The sequence below is a fragment of the Ambystoma mexicanum genome, chromosome 13, assembly GCF_040938575.1.
Source record: "Ambystoma mexicanum isolate Mex_15411 chromosome 13, UKY_AmexF1_1, whole genome shotgun sequence".
Lineage (NCBI taxonomy): Eukaryota > Metazoa > Chordata > Amphibia > Caudata > Ambystomatidae > Ambystoma > Ambystoma mexicanum.
The window spans coordinates 622280493-622301022 of NC_090938.1; positions in this window are offsets into that span (position 1 = coordinate 622280493).

Sequence of the window (20530 nt, forward strand, 5' to 3'; positions counted from 1 at the left end):
CCTAAATTTCGATGCCAAAATGTATGGGAAAATCTAAGCCACACAGCTGGCTCAGACCCTCCCACTTCTCATTAATCAAGCCCAAACTTGTTTTATTCTAGGTAGCTCTGCCAGGGTGAACATTCAAAGGGCTATCATTTGAATGGATCTTGACTTATGCACCCAATGTTGCCTAGTCCTTCTGGGTCTAAACATCAAAAAAGCATTTGACAGAGTGGACGAGGGGTTCCTTAAACAAATAATGGGCCTCATTACAAGGCTGATGGTACCCGTGCCTGTAATACAGGAAGGGCTGCCGCCGGTCTTTTATTTGTTCCGCCGGCCAGAAATGGGCAATTAATGGGTCATTACGGCCTTGGCGGACCCAGTTTTTGCCCATTCCTGGGCGCCAGGAAAAATTCTTCACCATTCCCATTTGAGCCCCACAGAGCTCAATAGGAATAGGGAGGTTGGATGCACTGGCACCGTTATGAACAGTGCCGGTGCATCCGACATGCTGTGCTTGCGGGTGCCTTTAAGTCACCCGCGGACACAACTTGTAGTTTGCAGGTCCGGGAACTGCGATACCGGCAAGCTTACCTTTACCGTAGTACCCGGACCGGCAAACTTGTAATAGGCCCAATGAGTATAATGGGATTTGGACAAAACTTGATGGCTCACATCGAGGTGACGCTCTCTTCCCCCACCACAATGGTAAAAATCAATGACCGACTCTCCCCACCAATTGGGATAATGAGAGAAGTCTGTCAGGGATGCATCCTGTCCATCCTCCTGTTTGCCTTATTCATCAGGCTCCTGGCTATGAAGGTCAGATCTAACAGGGTAATGATAGCTCCTATAATTGACAGGGGGGCAAAGTTATAAGCCGCCCAAAAAGTGCTTTTGTTATGGGTTGAGCATTTTAACCATAACTGCACGCCTGCTACCGCAGGCCGTGTAATATATACCACCCTGCTCCACTCCAAATGTGTAAAGGGATGGACATTCTATTCTTCACTTCCTTTCAAATTCCCCCTCCCATTCCTCCTCCTTCTCCTTCTATTCTCTTTCCCCCAACCCAGCTAACTTTTTCTCCCGCACACAGTTTGAGTATTACTTTCGATCGATCCTTCCTTGTCCTTCTCTGCTCACATTCTTGAGACTGCTTACGCCTGTGGCGTCCATCTTTTCAATATACACAAAGCTCGACCCTTTCTAACCTTCAGGGCAACTAAGCTCTTAGTTTCCAGCATTATCCTTGCTCGACTTGACTATTGCTCCTCTCTTTTTCTTGGTCTTCCAGATTTTCCTCTTGCCCCATTTTGGTACATCTTTCATTCATCTGTACCTCTTATATGCCCCTTCACATCTTGATGCTCTATTTCGGAGGCCCTTAACTCCCTTTATTGGTTATTATTTTTAGCCCTATCCTCAATTTCATTATATTTCGATTGTTTTCAAATGCTTTTATAGCATCACACCCCTATTTCAGTTCTCTTGTATTCTGGTACCAACCATCCCGCCCTTTTCGGTCTCAATCTCTCTCTTTCTTCTCTCAGGTCAATGGCCTCCTTCTACCCAATCCCGTGTCTACTCCTTTTTTCTCTTAGCCCCCAAACTCTGGAACTCTCTTCCTCTATCCATTCGTTCTATTACTTCGTATTCTTAATTTCCCACTCAGGCGAAATCTCCCTTTCTTTCCTCTTCCTAAGGCATATAATGTTTAGCTCATTAATTGTATCGATGATGGATTGATTTGATTTGTTTACTTCCTTTGTTCAGTGCTTTGGTGATAAGCGCTATGTAAGCACAAATACATTAAATTAAAGGAAAAGCCTTTTGATGGATTTTTACCAAACCAACAAAGGATTTTCGTGATAAGACCTTTAACACTTTCTCAATAAATGGTGAAATCTATCCAGTGATTTGGGCTGTGAGTGTGAGCAAACATTGCACATTTCCACCATTGGAATACCACTCCAAAAAGTAAAAAACCCATACATTTTATGATTCATATCTTTTGAAACAAAACACAGATTTGGAGCAAATGTTCCATTTTTGTGGGCCGGGAGCCAAACTATTCTTCTGGGCAGTTCCATGCTGATCTGGCCAAAGACTGAAAAGTTATTAGACATAGAATGTTCACTTTTCAAATGGCCCATAGGTTTCACCGTAATTATAAAACATGTATATTGCAGCATCTGCTCATAGGAAAACCCTTTTTTTGGAAACTTGGGACTCGTCCCGAGTTTGGCAGAGCGGTAAAAACGTGGTAGTTATTACATTACCGCCACTTTATTTGGCGGCTAAGGAATTCCTGCCGTTTTTACAGCTCCGTGAAATCCCAAGTTTGGCGTTGAAGTGGAGGATTTACCTCCATGCTGGAGTTAAATCTTCCACTTTAATACCAAAAATCAGAAGAATCACCAGGTCGAGGTAATTCCACCAAAATCCCCATGGAGTACTATAAACTCCACAAATGGGGACTAACACTGCCTTACCACCACTTGTAATCCTGTCGTAAGATCACAAGATCAAGTGGCGGTGCAGGGACCAATTTTGGAGGTAATTTTGTGGAATTACCACCAAATTAACACCAAACTTAGAATGAGGCCGTTAGAACTTTAGTTTTGCTCGATTAAACTGCACAGATCGTTTGAAAAAAATAGATTAAGACCCGGCCTTGAATTTGTTTGAAATGTTTCCTGAACTTCCATCGAGGGTAGGACCATTTTTTGGGGCAGGAGGAGTTACAAAACTTTCATTTCACATATAAATTCCCATATGGAATTTTTGCTCTCACCTACAATAACCACTGGATGGATTTACACTAAACCGGCATGAACTCTGACATCTAGTCCTACTCATGATCTTCACTTGACATCTAGTCCTACTCATGATCTTCACTTGACATCTAGTCCTACTCATGATCTTCACTTGACATCTAGTCCTACTCATGATCTTCACTTGACATCTAGTCCTACTTATGATCTTCACTTGGTCTTCTGAAAATACATCCTGGATTTTTTTATTTATTGCAGTAAAATTGCCAAAATGTGCTTTGCGATGTATGAGCTCAATGGCCCATTTGCAAGCTGTACGTGCTGCAATTCTGGACCTTGATTAGCCCATTTTTGCCTGTGAACCCTATGGGTCCATGGACCTGAGTAAAAAGCCTCCTGATTGGCTACGTGAAAAAGAATAATTCAAATTGGTGTTGACCAGGATGCAAATTGTGGATTGAGGACTGTGAATTCTGTGGCTGGTCACTGGATGCAGGAATGCAAAATATATGTAAAGGGGCATATTGTAGCTCTCTGGGGCACACCACACCCATCGGCATGGTCAACTGTGACTGAGGGGGTTGGGGCATGCCCACAAAATGAAGGAAATACCTCTCTTTGTGCTGACAAACTCAAAGACCTGCTGGCTGCTTGCCAGCATTTCCATGCTGGTGGCCACCGACCAGGGCCCGTGAGCCTCAAGCCGGGTTAGAGTGAGGAACGTGCGGGCCAGTGCACCTGGAATGGGTCATCCAGTCCCAACCTGGGCCTGAGCGACGTTTGTGCTAAACACACAATGATGCAATATTTTCCAAGTAGTGTACCCACCCAAGGTAACATGTAAGGAATCCACTGGGAAATGACCTCACCCAGGGTTCTGCTATTTATGTCTTTAAAGGGGGTTAACTAGAGTTAAGAAATAAAGAATATAAGTAACTAATCTAAGAAGATGACAAGGGATTAAGTTCACTAATTAATTGGAGAACTTACTCGCACAATGAAGCAGTCATTATACACATGTGGTTCCTTCACAACAGAACTGAACACAGAAGCTGGGTGTAGCCCTGTGTCTGTCAATGAATCATTACTCCTGGCAATTTTGAAGCAACATGAGAAAAGGCCCGAGGGGGCATCATCACACAACCTTGATTCAAAATGTTGCTCATGAAATGACAATGTCAAAAAGGGATTGCAAACACAGTTTCTTATGCTGGACCCGCCTCCCTGCCCGGCCTCCATCACAGGCTTCGCTCTACCATTGATCATTGTGTGTCTTTTTTACTTATGACGCTGAGAAATTTCCATTTTGCACTAAAATGTGGAATGAATGTCTTTGTGATGAAAACCTACATGAAATAGAGTATTTATTCCTACTTTCCTGTCCCTGATGCAAAGTCTTCCATACAAATAGACACCCAATAGCATATCAGAGGGCTTCCAGAGTGCAAATCCGGCTTGAAACCAAACTCCACATGTCAACATATTTTGTCATTGCAGACACAGGGCATCCAGGTGCATTGGACTGCTGTCTCCAAAATGGTGGCTAATCGCATTACTTCTAATAAAAAATTATCAACATCCTAATGCTGTCAGTCAACACTAGCATGCCTCTCTGGCAGCCCCCAATTCTTTGCAGGTTTATAATTGGGCGATATGGCCCTCGGCGGAGGGTCAGCTCGGTCGGTAGGAGCACTGCCGCCCTCGTTAAGGGACCCTCACTTCACTCGTGCCTTTAGCTTGTCCAGGGTCGGTCTGACACAGAGGGGCATATAGCCATTAGCACCCATGTAGTTGCCTAAACGTGTGCTAATGGTGTACCTTTGAACCCCCCCCTCCACCCCCTCAAAAATGTACATTTGCTGTGCGGCCCGATGCTGTGCCGTGGTTCCCAAGTCCCTTTTCAATGTTGATGACTGTGACATCATCAACATTGAAAACTGATTTGAGAAAGCACACGTGGCCCAGAGCCGCACAGCAAAGTTATGTTCCTTTTTTTATGAATAAATGCACACTCTTAGCACCCGTGTAGGAAACTACATGCGTGCTAAGAGGCTGGGGAGAGGCAAGGGGACACTGGCTTGCAGCACCCAGGGTACTTGGAACACGGACTTGTACCATACAATACAGCCCACATTCGGAGCATTTTGATTGGTCAGCTCCCCCTTCCAGGGTGCTAATGATAATGATGTGTTATTTGTATAGCACTTTCAACAGTGCTTTGTACAGAATATATTTAAATTCAATATTTTAAAAGTGCACTATCTCAAAATCAAACTCTTCTGTACTTAGGACTCGTGTAGGACCACATTAGAAGCCCTTTGTGGAGCCACCATGCCTCTTTACTTCCCTGGTCTTGCGGCCCTTTGTGGAGCCACCATGCCTCTTTACTGCCCTGGTCTGGCGGCCCTTTGTGGAGCCACCATGACTCTTTACTTCCCTGGTCTGGCGGCCCTTTGCGGAGCCACCATGCCTCTTTACATCCCTGGTCTGGCGGCCCTTTGCGGAGCCACCATGCCTCTTTACTTCCCTGGTCTGCTGGCCCTTTGCGGAGCCACCATGCCTTTTTACTTCCCTGGTCTGGCGGCCCTTTGCGGAGCCACCATGCCTCTTTACATACCTGGTCTGGTGGCCCTTTGTGGAGCCACCATGCCACTTTACTTCCCTGGTCTGGCGGCCCTTTGCGGAGCCACCATGACTCTTTACTTCCCTGGTCTGGTGGCCCTTTGCGGAGCCACCATGCCTCTTTACTTCCCTGGTCTTGTGGCCCTTTGTGGAGCCACAATGCCTCTTTACTTCCCTGGTCTGGTGGCCCTTTGCGGAGCCACCATGCCTCTTTACTTCCCTGGTCTGGAGGCCCTTTGTGGAGCCACCATGCCTCTTTACTTCCCTGGTCTGGCGGCCCTTTGTGGAGCCACCATGCCTCTTTAATTACCTGGTCTGGCTAGAATTCAATTGCAGTCTTTTGTGACCTAATTGGACATTCCAACACTCTGGCTTTTCTGGGCCACGTCTGTGGTCCTGTGTGACTGCTTCATTTTGAACTCCCTGTCTCTGATCTGGCTGATCCTGTATTCCCGCTACCCAGCCTGGCAGGTCCTCACCTGAGGTGCCCCTTGTGCAGGTATTACCCCTGGTTGGGTCTGGTTGTATCTCACTTGCAATCATGTGTGACCGAATTAAACAGTCCACACTCTTACTCTGTTGGGCCTTGTAAGGAAATCTGTGTGGACTAATTGCAATTCCACTTACTCATCTGGCAGCCTCCCTCTCACCACAGACAGGAGAAATCTCTGATTATGTTCCTGCACCCCATCTGCATCTCCACGCTTCTATACACCCAAGTACCTGCACCAACAGCAGACACCAGCACTCCAGCCACCCCCCCGGTTCACCTCACCCAGCTCCCCTGCACTCTCACTACTCCCAGCACCAAACTCACACTCCCCAGCTCCCCCGGAGTCACCCCCCTCTCGCCGCCCTACTAACTCCCCTCACCCCACTCCCATCCTCAAAAAGAACAATCCCAACCCTGTACTCAAATGTGCCCTCATCAACGCACGTTCTCCCCTGCCCACACCCTGAAGATGAATGACCTCTTCACCACCCAAGATCTCGACCTACTTGCCATCACAGAAACCTGGCTCCACGAGACATCAGCCCCAGCCATCTCCCTCGCCCTCCCCCAGGGATACGCCATCCTGAGACAGGACCGTAAACTATCTAAAGGCGGAGGTGTAGCTCTCATCACCAAGGAGGCACTCCCCATTAGACTGTGCAACCAATCCTGGGATAGTAACGCTGATCTACTATCTGCCAAACTGTCTCTATCCCTCAAATGCACAATAAATATACTTGTCACCTACAGACCGCCTGGTATTGCCCCTGACTACCAAGGGCATCTCCTCCAAGTCCTAGGAAACAACCTAAAAAGCACCACTAAAACAATCCTACTCTGGGATTTCAACTTAGACCTCCATGACACTAAGGACAAAGCAGCCTCATCACTAGCTAAGGAACTCACTGACCTAGGGTTCTCCCAAAGAGTCACAGACCTTACCCACTGTAAAGGCTGCACCCTTGACTGGGTTGCAGACCACAACTGTTCATCCACCATCAACACTGTATCGGGCCACCCCTGGACAGATCACAATTGCATCCAATTCACTGTTCCTACTAAACATACCTCCAAAGTTCTCTCATATGCACCCCCAGCCAAGATCAGAATCTCCAAAAAATTTACCAAACACAACCTCCTCCCATTCCTGGACGTCCCAGAACTCAAACCGCCCTTCGTAAGCAATTCCACCTCTCTCGTCATTGATGCTATAGCCCCGTTGGAAGACAAGAAAGAAAGAAAATATATGCATACCAATTCCTGGTTCACGGAAGAGCTATTTGCCCTTCGGTCCAGCAAACGCATGGCTCTAGCCAATTGGAAGTCCAAGCCCAATGATTCCACTCTGAAAGAATTTAAAAGACTCTCATTGCTTCATAAAAAAACTATATTCAAAGCTAAATCTGAATCCTTCAACCTACACATCACCACAGCCAACTCTAAATCCAAGGAAATATTCTCCATTTTCCAAGATCTTATCACCCTCTCCACCAGTCCAGACCAGATCATTAAAGACAAAGCTGGGTGCTCCAGCATTCAGGCAGCCCTTCTAAACAAACTCAAACCTCTCCAAGATGAAATTCAATCACAACTTGAAGCACTACCCAAACCTGACCGGCAGCCCATGCCCAATCCCCCTCCTCACATTCCTTCCACCCCTCTCTTCCCCTTCAGAGACGTCACTGAATCGCAAGTCTCAGATCTCCTCCAGCACCTCAACCCTTCCACGTGTAAAGGAGAAATTTGCCCTCCTGTCATCATTAACGAATGTGCTGACGCACTGACCCCAATCATCACAGCCTTCACCAATGCCTCCTTCTCCACAGGAACTGTACCACACATCCTCAAAGAAGCATGGGTTTGCCTCCTTATAAAAAATAACTCCCTAGATCCCTCATGCCGCAACAACTACCAGCCGATCACCACTGCCCATCTCCTCCTTAAGATCTTAGATAAAGCAGCCCACTGCCAGATCCAACATTACCTGGAATCTAACACTATCCTAGGTAAAAGGTTTTATAGTTATATCTTGAATGTGTTACACTGGTATCTTCATTTATAGTTTAAGTTTAACTTTCATTTTATCAATATATTCGCATGTATGTTTCATTGATAGATTAATGATAGCTGTATCAGTTATAGTATTACTTACATTTGTGTATAATGCAATAGCCTTATTAGGGTTGGAATGCATCCTTGTCAGATGTCATAGCTGTGATGTAGGTGTTTGTTTTCATACAACGTTCCATTTGAGTCGGTTGCTGTCTTCGTGAGTATCTGGAGGTGCTCGTGAATGCTGGAGGTCTTTATTTGTAATATAAAACTAAATTAACAACACGTAATCTTTCCACTTGTCTCCTGAAGTTCCATACCTAACAAAAGGTAATCAGGTTTCCGCAAAGGGGTCAGCACAAAAACCACCCTCTTGGACCTAAAAAACCAAATCACTGAGATAATGGACAAGGGCAAACCAGCCCTCCTACTACTCTTGGATCTCTCAGCTGCGTTCAATCTCCTCGATCACAGCATCCTTACCTCCCACCCCTCCAATGCAGCCCACTTCTACAAATAGGCCTCCTCTTGCATTACATCCTTCCTAGAGGGCCGAGCCATGAAGGTCTGCTCAGACCAGGCTAACGCAGCTCCTACCACCATCCACTGTGGATTTCCACTGGGATGCTGCACTGCACCTACCCTCTACAACCTGTTTACAAAGCCACTCTTCAACAAACTGGACTCCCTTGGCATAGCCTACATAAACTATGCCGACGATACGCAAGTACTCCTCCCTCTCACTGGTTCCTACGACCAAGATGCAGCAGCCCTCCTGCAAATCTATGCAACCATCTAATCATGGATGGCAGCCAATGGCTTGTCCCTAAATGTGGACAAAACAGAGATCATCCTCCTAGGCCCCAAAGAAATACTGCCCAAACTCGACCAGAAATACAGCAACTTTACCAATCGACAGCACCATCATTCCTGTCTCCTTCTCTGTGAAGACCAGTGGAGTTTTCCTAGACTCCACCTTCTCGATGATTCGACAGGTCAGTACCATTGCCTCTGCCTCCGCCCACACCACCAAACTAATAAATGCCATAAAACCTTTTCTAACCAGCTAAAACTGCCTCTTTATTGCCCGAGCCACTATTGGAGCCACACTGAATTATAGCAATGCTCTCCTTGCAGGCACTTCGGCCAAAAATCTAAACAGGCTCCCAATAGTCCAAAACAAAGTGCTTCAAGCAGCCCTTAGTATCCCCAAAAGAGACCCCGTTACGCAGGCTAGGCGGGCCGCCCACTGGCTCCCAGTTAAAGAGAGGATACATTTCAAGACCCTCACCTTAACACACAAATGCCTCAGCTTCACTGCCCCACCCTACATATCTGAAACTATCACTGTGGACACCTCCTTGCGTCCCAGAAGAAGTCACTACGCCAACCAACTACGCGTACCCCCCATCAAAAGAGCAAATGCAGGGGTTATCGGTTTTCAGCATCTAACACCCAAACTCTGGAATGCCCTACCCAATGCACTCAGAGCTGAAACCTCCCTCACAGCCTTCTGCAAAACCCTCAAAATAACACTGTTCAACTAACTCTCCCCCTCTTCCCTACACAACCGTGCTAACCCCTACTCTACCTGTGTTCCTCTCCTTTTTCCATTGTGTATCATGTTACTAAGTATTTTTTTCTGTAACCAGCAATTATCTCTGTAACAGCGCCACAATGCCTCAGGGCTGATGCCCGCTTTATAAATGTTAATAAATAAACAAATAAATATGATTTTTAGCTCATTTAGCCCTTTAGTCTTTTAGCCCTTTATAGCATCACACCCCTATTTCAGTTCTCTTGTATTCTGGTACCAACCATCCCACCCTTTTCGGTCTCAATCTCTCTCTTTCTTCTCTCAGGTCAATGGCCTCCTTCTACCCAATCCCGTGTCTACTCCTTTTTTCTCTTAGCCCCCAAACTCTGGAACTCTCTTCCTCTATCCATTCGTTCTATTACTTCATATTCTTAATTTCCCACTCAGTTGAAATCTCCCTTTCTTTCCTCTTCCTAAGGCCTATAATGTTTAGCTCATTAATTGTATCGATGATGGATTGATTTGATTTGTTTACTTCCTTTGTTCAGTGCTTTGGTGATAAGCGCTATGTAAGCACAAATACATTAAATTAAAGGAAAAGCCTTTTGATGGATTTTTACCAAACCAACAAAGGATTTTCGTGATAAGACCTTTAACACTTTCTCAATAAATGGTGAAATCTATCCAGTGATTTGGGCTGTGAGTGTGAGCAAACATTGCACATTTCCACCATTGGAATACCACTCCAAAAAGTAAAAAACCCATACATTTTATGATTCATATCTTTTGAAACAAAACACAGATTTGGAGCAAATGTTCCATTTTTGTGGGCCGGGAGCCAAACTATTCTTCTGGGCAGTTCCATGCTGATCTGGCCAAAGACTGAAAAGTTATTAGACATAGAATGTTCACTTTTCAAATGGCCCATAGGTTTCACCGTAATTATAAAACATGTATATTGCAGCATCTGCTCATAGGAAAACCCTTTTTTGGGGGCTTAGGGCCTCGTCCTAAGTTTGGCAGAATGGTAAAAAAAAGTGGTAGTAATTCCATTACCACCACTTTATTTGGTGGTTACGGTATTCCTGCCATTTTTACAGTTTCGACAAATCCCAAGTTTGGCGTTGAGTGGAGCATTTACTTCCCTGCTGGAGTTAAATCTTCCACTTTAATATAAAAAATCAGCAGAATGACCAGGTCGAGGTAATTCCACCAAAATCCCCATGGAGTACTATGAACTCCACAAATGGGGACTAACACTGCCTTACCATCACTTGTAATCCTGTGGTAAACCCACAAGATCAAGTGGCGTTAGCAGGGACCGATTTTGGAGGTAATTTTGTGGTATTACCACCAAATTACCACCAAACTCAGAATGAGGATGTTAGAACTTTAGTACCGCTCGATGAAACTGCACAGATCGTATGAAAAAATAGATTAAGACCCAGCTTTGAATTTTTTTTAAATGCTTCCTGAACTTCCATCCAGGGTAGGGCAATTTTTTGGGGAAGGGGTATTTACAAAACTTGAATTTCACATATAAATTCCCATAAGGAATTTATGCTCTCAGCTACAATAAACACTGGGCGGACTTAAACTAAACCGACATGAACGCTGACATCTAGTCCAACTCATGATCTTCACTCGGTCTTCTGAAAATCCATCCTTTTTTTAAAAAACTTTTTATTGCAATAAAATTGCCAAAATCTTCTTCGCGATGTATGGGCTCAATGGCCCATTTGCAAGCTTTACATGCTCAAATTCTGGACCCTGATTAGCCAATTTTTGCCGTGAACCCTATGGGTCCATGGACCTGAGTAAAAAGCCTCCTGATTGGCTACTTGAAAGAGAATAATTCAAATTGGTGTTAACCAGCATACACATTGTGGATTGTGGACTGTGAATTCTGTGGCTGGTCACTGGATGCAGGAATGCAAAATATATGTAAAGGGGCATATTGTAGCTCTCTGGGACACACCACACCCATCGGCATGGTCAACTGTGCCTGAGGGGGTTGGAGCATGCCCACAAAATGAGGGAAATACCTCTGTTTGTGCTCACAAACTCAAAGACCTGCTGGCTGCTTGCCAGCATTTCCATGCTGGTGGCCACCGACCGGGGCCCGTGAGCCTCAAGCCGGGTTAGAGTGGGGCACGTGGGGCACGTGCGGGCCAGTGCACCTGGAATGGGTCATCAGGCCCGAACCTGGGCCTGAGCCATGTTTGTGCTACACCCACACGGATGCAATATTTTGCAAGTAGTGTACCCACCCAAGGTGACATGTAAGGATTGCACTGGGAAATGACCTCACCCAGGGTTCTGCTATTTATGTCTTTAAAGGGGGTTAACTAGAGTTAAGAAATAAAGAATATAAGTAACTAATCTAAGAAGATGACAAGGGATTAAGTTCACTAATTAATTGGAGAAGTTACTCGCACAATGAAGCAGTCATTATACACATGTGGTTCCTTCACAACAGAACTGAACACAGAAGCTGGGTGTAGTCCTGTGTCTGTCAATGAATCATTACTCCTGGCAATTTTGAAGCAACATGAGAAAAGGCCCGAGGGGGCATCATCACACAACCTTGATTCAAAATGTTGCTCATGAAATGACAATGTCAAAAAGGGATTGCAAACACAGTTTCTTATGCTGGACCCGCCTCCCTGCCCGGCCTCCATCACAGGCTTCGCTCTACCATTGATCATTGTGTGTCTTTTTTACTTATGACGCTGAGAAATTTCCATTTTGCTCTAAGATGTCGAGTGCATGACTTTGTGATGAAAACCTACATGAAAGTAGAGTATTTATTCTTATTTTCCTGTCACTGATGCAGAGTCTTCCATGCGAATACGCAGTAGCATATCAGAGGGCTTCCAGAGTGCAAATCCGGCTTAAAACCAAACTGCTCATGTCAACATATTTTGTCAGCTCAGTCACAGGGCCTCCATTAGCGTTCAACTGCTGTCTCCAAAATGGTCGCTAATCACATTGCGTCTAATTAGAAATGATCAGTTGCAGCCTAATGCTGTCAGTCAACACTAGCATGCCTCAATGCCAGCCCCCAATTATTTGCAGGTATATAATTGGGCGATATGCCCCTCAGCAGTGGGCCAGCCCTGTTGGTAAAGGCACTGCCTTCCTCGTTAAGGGACCCTCACTTCATTCTGGCCTTTAACTTGGTCAGGGTCGGTCTGCCACCGAGGGGTATATTGCCATGAGCACCCGTGTAGCTGCCTAAATGTGTGCTAATGGTGTACCTTAAAAAAACTGTTTTTAAAACATACATTTGCTGTGCAGCCTGGCAAAGTTATGTTTCTTTTTTATGAATAAATACGCACTCTTAGCACCCGTGTAGGAAACTACATGCGTGCTAAGAGGCGGGGGGAGAGGCAAGGGGGCACTGGCTTGCAGCACCCAGGGTGCTTGGACACGGGCTTGTACCATACAATACAGCCCACATTCCGAGCATCCTGATTGGCCAGCTCCCCCTTCCAGGGTGCTAATGATAATGATGTGTTATTTATATAGCACTTTCACCAAAGTGCTTTGTACAAAATATATTTAAATTCAATGGGCCTCATTACGAGTTGCCCGGTAAAACAGGGTTAATTACCGGCATGCCGGTAGTGGCAAAACCGCCATGCCGGTAACGGGCCACCAAGCCCCCTATACCGGCATTGCGGGTACCGCCCATTCCGTAACTGCGTCATAACAACCACTAAACACCGGCACGGTAATACCGGCATGGTATTACCGTGGTCGCAAAAAATGATCCGGAAATTACGTCATCGCGCCGGAACGGGAAATAAGCCGGCGGCCATCTTTAAAAACACAATCCGTTGCCATCCTCCATAACCACCACTACACTCATGTTGTTGTGTGCCACAACTGAAGCAGGATGTCAAAGGCCACCAGTAAATCCTCCCAAAGGAAGAGGAAGCAGCGTTTTTCTGATGCCGAACTGACTATTCTTGCTAACACCCTCGAACAGCATGCAGACACAATCAGGAGCACAAACCAAAAAAAAACAGGTCTGACAGGAGGTCGCTCAGAGGGTGTCAGCAGTGGGGAGCACCCCAAGGAGTGTACGTGAATGCCGGAAGCGCTGGGACTACCTCCGCCTCCGGGTCAGGAAGATCCTGGCGGAGAACAGGAGGGCCGCAATGGCGACAGGCGGTGGCCCACACTCCCCTGTGAAGCTCACCGCATGGGAGGAGACCGCAAGTGCATTCATTGACCCGGAATCCATAGAGGGAATAGGAGACAAGGAGTCCGGCGCTGCAACTATCACAGAGGAAGGTGAGTGAACCATCACATCCACGTATACCAAAACATGATGTGGCACAAGTGATGTTGAAGTTAGACTAGGCAAGGCAATGCATGTTCCAAGGCTACATCAACACATCCATAGAATAATGAGTGCCACACCCTGCACCACACGCATGCTGAGTGAAAATCCCAATCCCAACAGAGGTGCAACATGACCCAACCATGCCCATAGGACCCACCACACAGACACCAAACCAATGCTATGCCACCAGCCATGCATTGATTGCCAACATGTCCCCTCAGTACACCAAATGCCACACACCAGAAATAAAATGATGCATGAATGTATGAACATATCACACCACAATACATCATAGCTGCCATTTGACAACATCACTGATGACCTGCATCTCTTCTATCTCCCAGGCACCGATGAGGAAGGTGGAACACAGGACAGGGGTGCGAGTACATCCAGTGCACGCAAAGGGACCAGGGTCACCGCCACCCCCCCGTCCAAGAAAATGCCTGCAGCAACACCCAGTGTGCCACGCAAGGCATCATCCCTGCAGGGGGCACCTGCAGTGACAGAACAGCAGCAGACACCCACAACAGTGGGAGCCGTTCCGCCAGCCACCACGGTCGTTGTGTCCACAGAGGTGGATGATGAGGCTGGAATCATGTCTGGAATACCCACCCCAAGCCCCATTGCCGGCCCCCACCCACCTGCGGAGTCTGAGAGCTTGGGCGATCCGTGTCTCCATGACTCTGACCTTGGAGAATCAGACATTGGGATCTTCCAGGAGGACAGTGCCCAGGACGAGGAGCCCACACAGGTGCCTTCCACCACCCTGCCAGCCACCACCCTGCCAACCACCACCCTGCCAGCCACCACCCTGCCAGCCAACAGTAAACCTGCGGCCGACACCTCCTTCGAGGCTCGCCTGGCAAGGGTAGAGGCCCGCCAAGAGTCAATGCTGCAAATCATGCATCGACAGGTCGACGCTGGGAATGATGCCATGAGGGCCATAGCCACGGCCATTGCAGCCAATACAGCTGCTGTGGAGGCATCTATGTGTGCATTCAGGGAGTGCATGGTGTCACTGACACAGGCCCTTCTTGCCAACATCCCGCAAATGCAGCGTCAACACCTTGGCCCAGCCATGGGACTGACAATAGACACCTCCACTACAACAACCCCTTCCACCTCGGTGCAATCGAGCCCTGTGCGGTTAACGCGCAGGAGCGCATGGCGCTCGGCCACGGCACCCCCAGACCCAAAAGTCTCAAAGAAATAACAGTATGGCCAATGACAATGTGAAGAACTACATTGGTGAAGGGAACACTGTTGCACACATGGGGACATTTGGGATCTGTGGGGTGGGTGAGGGAGTTTGTTGGGGTATTTTCTGGGGTTTGTGGGGTGGGTGAGGGAGTTTGTTGGGGTTTTTTCATGGGGTTTGTGGGGTGGGTGAGGGAGTTTGTTGGGGTATTTTCTGGGATTTGTGGGGTGGGTGAGGGAGTTTGTTGGGGGGGGTTGGGAGGGGGCAGTGAGCACAGTTTTGCAGTTTTAAATAATATACAAGTTGTGAGAAGAAAAATCCATGGCTGGACATTGTTATTTTTCGTGTGCATCCATTTAATGTGTTACGGTGTTCAGTGCCCAACTCCCAACATTCCCTGTGTGCATGTTCACATTGGCCCAGTGTCTGACTGACACAAGTCTTTCATAGTCCCTGTGTTTCAGAAGTATACTTGAATTTGTGCTTGCGGTACAGCATGGCCATCCCGTGCATCACGTACTGGCAGTGGGGCTACTTCACCTCCGTCACCGTCCTCATCATCCTCACCGGGCCCATGCATGGCAATGTCAGGTGACAATGGTACATTTCTCCGGACGCATATGTCGTGCAGCATGACATAGGCCATGGTGATCTTTGCCACCTTCTCAGGCCTATATAGGAGTGCCCCACCAGACCTGCTGAGGCAGCGGAACCGCCACTTCGACAGGCCAAAGGTCTGCTCAATGACAACACGGGTACGGGTGTGCATACAATTGTACTCCTCCTCATGGCCATTCTGCGGGTTAGGCACAGGGGTGTGTCGCCACGGCCTCAAGGGATATCCTCCATCACCAGCAAGCAGATTCAAATAGGTGTGTGTCACTCTGAACTCCCGTAATTCAGGTAGCACAGTCATGCCGCCAGCTATTTGGTGTGGCCATGCACATGTCCCTGTTAGCATGAAAAAATGTTATCTAGATGCAATCTATACTGTCATGAGGTGTGGTAGTCTGGTTGGCATTCAATAGATGATGCAGGGTGTAATCATGCATGCTGAGGCAGATATGCTGTGGTAGTGCAACAATGTTTTGACTCCAATTCATGCTGTTCATTATTTACTATGCATGGTCACACTGCCCACATAGCCACACTTGCGGTCCTGTTCATTCATGCATTGCTTGCCATAACCATGGTGGCCTGGTTGTGCCTCTTACTTGTTCTCATTGATATGCATTATTTGTGATATGTGGCCCAGTGAAGTGTCATGTACCGTTTGATTGGTTCAGGTCAGGAGTGTTTGGCTCTGCATGCATTCTCCAATCAACGGCTATTCCCACCCAGGTGCAGTATTGCCCCCCCCCTCATGCATCCCCACACATCAGTACCCCAAAGCACTGCCATGGGTCTGTTGTGCAACTCACCAAGCAGCCAGGAACGTGGTCTGGCAAGTCGCTCCATTTGATGGGGTACCGTGGATTTACCCAGTAACATGGCATCATGTGTTGATCCAGGAAATTGGGCGCAGCAATGGGTGATGATCTTCCTGGAGTCAACATACCATTTGCACATTGATGGAGTGGTGTTGTTTGCGATTACGGTACACAGCCTTTATGGTATGGGGGACTATCAATTCCACATGGGTGCAGTCGATGGCACCGACACAATTGGGCATGCCTGCCAGTGCATGGGAGCCTACTTTGGTTTCGGCTACCTCCTGGGCAGTCCGTGGTAGGGATATGTGGGTGCCTGCGTGCTTCAGGAGGGCATCCAGCACTTGGTTCAGCATGCGTGAAAATAGTGGTTGTGAAATGCCATGCAGCTGGCCCACTGTGTGTTGGTAGGTGCCTGTGGCCAGGAAGTGTGGCACAGACACCACCTTTAGTAGTGGGGGGATGGCAGTGCATATTTGTATGTGGCTGGCAATGTCGTTCTGTATCATGTCCACAATGGTGGTGATGGTGTCACGGTCCAGCCGGTATAGGGTGTGGATCTGCTCAGGGGTAGGGTTGAATGGGCTGGATCTGGTGCGAGGTATTGCTGGCTGCCTACGAGGCTCTGGTGGCTGCGCTGGTGGTAATGGCTGGGCCTGTCTCACCCTCCTTCTCCTCCTGTGTCTCCTCTGTGCTGCCTGTTCTTGCTGCTGTTGTTGTTGTTGTTGCCGTTGTTGCTGTAGTTGTATCAGTATAGGCAGGTACTGCTGCGCCATGTTTGCAAATGCTAGTGGTGGCATTTTGGTGTAGGAAGGGGTGTGGTGTTTAGTTGTGCTCCTTTTGTACTGGGCAACTCTGCATTGCCAACACCGGGGGGGCGGGGGGGTTGTGGTGTGTGGGTGTGCTCAGTTCATACTGGCACAGCCTCCTTTGACTCCACCTGTGGGGATTGTGTGCACCTGTGGCAGCTGCCTTGTATCTTGCTTGCTGTTTGCGGGTGGTCTGAGATGCCTGTATGCCCGGCATCATGCAGGCCGTGATTACCGGCTTCGCGATGCCGGTATTTGCATGTATGCATGGGTTAGAATTAACCCCTATTACCGGCATGCCGGTATTTGCTCCCTGAAGGGGCGCGTGTACGCGCATATGCCGCTATTAGCGGCACCGTTGTTTGGTAGTCCGCTAATACCGGGTTTGCGAGTCGGAATGCTATGGAACGGTAAATGATGCCGGTATTCTCATACCAGCATCGTTTTTCCCTTACCGGCATACCTCGTAATGAGGGCCAATATTTTAAAAGTGCACTATCTCAAAATTGAACACTTCTGTACTTAGGACTCGTGTAGGACCACATTAGCGGACCTTTGTGGAGCCACCACGTCTCTTTACTTCCCTGCTCTGGCGGCCCTTTCTGGAGCCACCATGCCTCTTTACTTCCCTGTTCTGGCGGCCCTTTGCGGAGCCACCATGCCTCTTTACTTCCCTGGTCTGGTTGCCCTTTGCGGAGCCACCATGCCTCTTTACTTCCCTGGCGGTCCTTTGCGGAGCCACCATGCCTCTTTATTTCCCTGGCGGCCATTTGCGGAGCCAGCATGCCTCTTTACTTCCCTGGTCTGCTGGCCCTTAGCGGAGCCATCACGTCTCTTTACTACCCTGGTCTGGCGGCCCTTTGCGGAGCCACCATGCCTCTTTACTTCCCTGGTCTGGTGACCCTTTGCAGAGCCACCATGCCTCTTTACTTCCCTGGTCTGGTGGCCCTTTGCAGAGCCACCATGTCTCTTTACTTCCCTAGTCTGGAGGCCCTTTGTGGAGCCACCACGTCTCTTTACTTCCCTGGTCTGGTGGCCCTTTGTGGAGCCACCATGCCTCTTTACTTCCCTGGTCTGGCTAGAATTCAATTGCAGTCTTTTGTGACCTCATTGGGCATTCCAACACTCTGGCTTTTCTGGGCCACGTCTGTGGTCCTTTGTGACTGCTTCATTTTGACCTCCTAGTCTCTGATCTGGCTGAACCTGTATTCCCACTACCCAGCCTGGCAGTTCCTCACCTGAGCTGCCCCTTGTGCAGGTATTATCCCTGGGCTGGTCTGGTTGGATCTCACTTGCAATCATGTGTGACCCCATTAAACAGTCCACACTCTTACTCTGTTGGGCCTTTTTAGGAGATCTGTGTGGCTAAAAGACATTCCACTTACTCATCTGGCTGGACCTCATTTGTGGTCCTGCTTACTCAGGCACTACCTTTGACCAACATGGCTGTATCTCATTGGTGTACTTGTTAGAATGCATGGACTACCATCACCAGTAAGCACAATAACCCCTGGAAATATTGCAGCTGCTTCATTGGTATGGCTAACAGGTAGGTTAGCCATATCGCCATGCACACGTGGCTCTATGGTCAGAGTAGTGACTACTTTGCCATCAGAGCAAACTGGGTGCCCCTTCCTTGCTCTACCAGCCAATAGGCCCCAGAGTAATGCAAGAGTGCAACAGGTGTATGCAGTTCAGCATCAGTCAATGTTTTTGCATGTAGGGGTTTCAGAGCAGAAAACAGAGGAGAGTTGTCTGGTAGGAAAAGGTAGAGGAGGTGAAGAGACAGTGGCTAATGCCACATCATTTGCATGTGGGCTTTGTTTCAGCAGCCAATTGATCAAATGAAATTGCTCTCTTATGATTTGGCAAGACAATGCATGCCCCCTGCTTCGCCAGTGTCCTTCACCTAGTGGTCATAGGCTTTTTCAGCAATTATGAGCCTGTGAGATAAATGGTCGCTATGCCCTAGATAATCAGTTCACGTTTCAGTCAGACTTGCCAGCCAAACATGCACAGTGCCAACTGCTGGTACACCAGAACCTTCCACTGCCCAACATGAAGACCTCAGTGGCCACCCATTGGAACTCTACTTTGCAGATATTGGGCAGACTATGTGAGCAGTGCAATGTCATCACTGATTACTGCATTAACTGGAGGGGCAGCCCAACTGGCGGAACCTTAGGCTGAGGTAACAATATGTCACATACAGGGGTAGCCGCCTGACAATAGTTAGAGCATACTCTTGGTACTGTATGCCTTTTATTCAAAAAGGAGGTTGTGGTGTTTGCAAAGGTCACCACTAATCTAAACTTGTGTCAAAGTCTAAAGGGCCCCAAGAGGGTAAGAGCTCCATGCACATTCATTCGTACATGTGAGCACAAAAGTTATACAAGATGTAAATTTATTACAACAAACTCATCGACCAACAACATTCATGGTATAGCAACTTGATGCTTTCGAGAACAATCAGGTAGCATTTTAGAGACATGGATTCCAAAGACCTTCTGCAGCAAAAGTTTACAGAGGTGTAGGTTATTCGTGTGTACTTATACTTCATCAAGAAAACACATTAGTTATAGACTGATGAATAATAAATGCAGAAAAAACATAAAATTAATTTACAACAATTTAGTGCAGTGAAACATGGTGATAGACTGTAGTAAAGCATAAGCATGTCTAGTGGGCACTATTTTCTAGTGCAGACGCAAATGTATCGGCAGGGTGCCCAAGGGTTGGTCACCTATAGTTAACAGACTAATGTCTAATACATACAGGTCTTGTCTTGACTCTATAAGGACAAGCACCCTGCCGATACATTTCCGAATGAAGCAGCGCGTCCGGGTTTTTGTTTTTTATTGCTGTTAGCACCTCGAGGGTATGCCTCGGGATGCTAGTAGCAATAATCCAGCATTCCGCGCGCTACCTACACCGACCCGGTAACGGTAATGCACCGGGGCACGTTGTTACAGCCTCTGCTTTCCACAGGCCTGTATCTTGGGCCCGGGAACTTGCCAGCCAGTGTAGCCCGCAGAACACTGAATTATTGCTAAAATGTTGAGAAAATTACCAAGATCCTCTTTCTATACCTCTTGTTCATATTTAAAGATAGTATACGATCTTGCTCAAGCTACCAGGCAAGTTGAACAAACAGGGCCTACTCTTCACCTACGTGCACTGCGATACTATCTGAAAGGGCAGGCAATATTTGTTGCACAGATATTTGGTCCACAGATCCATATCTGGACAATGATTTAGGTGCTGAAGAAGATT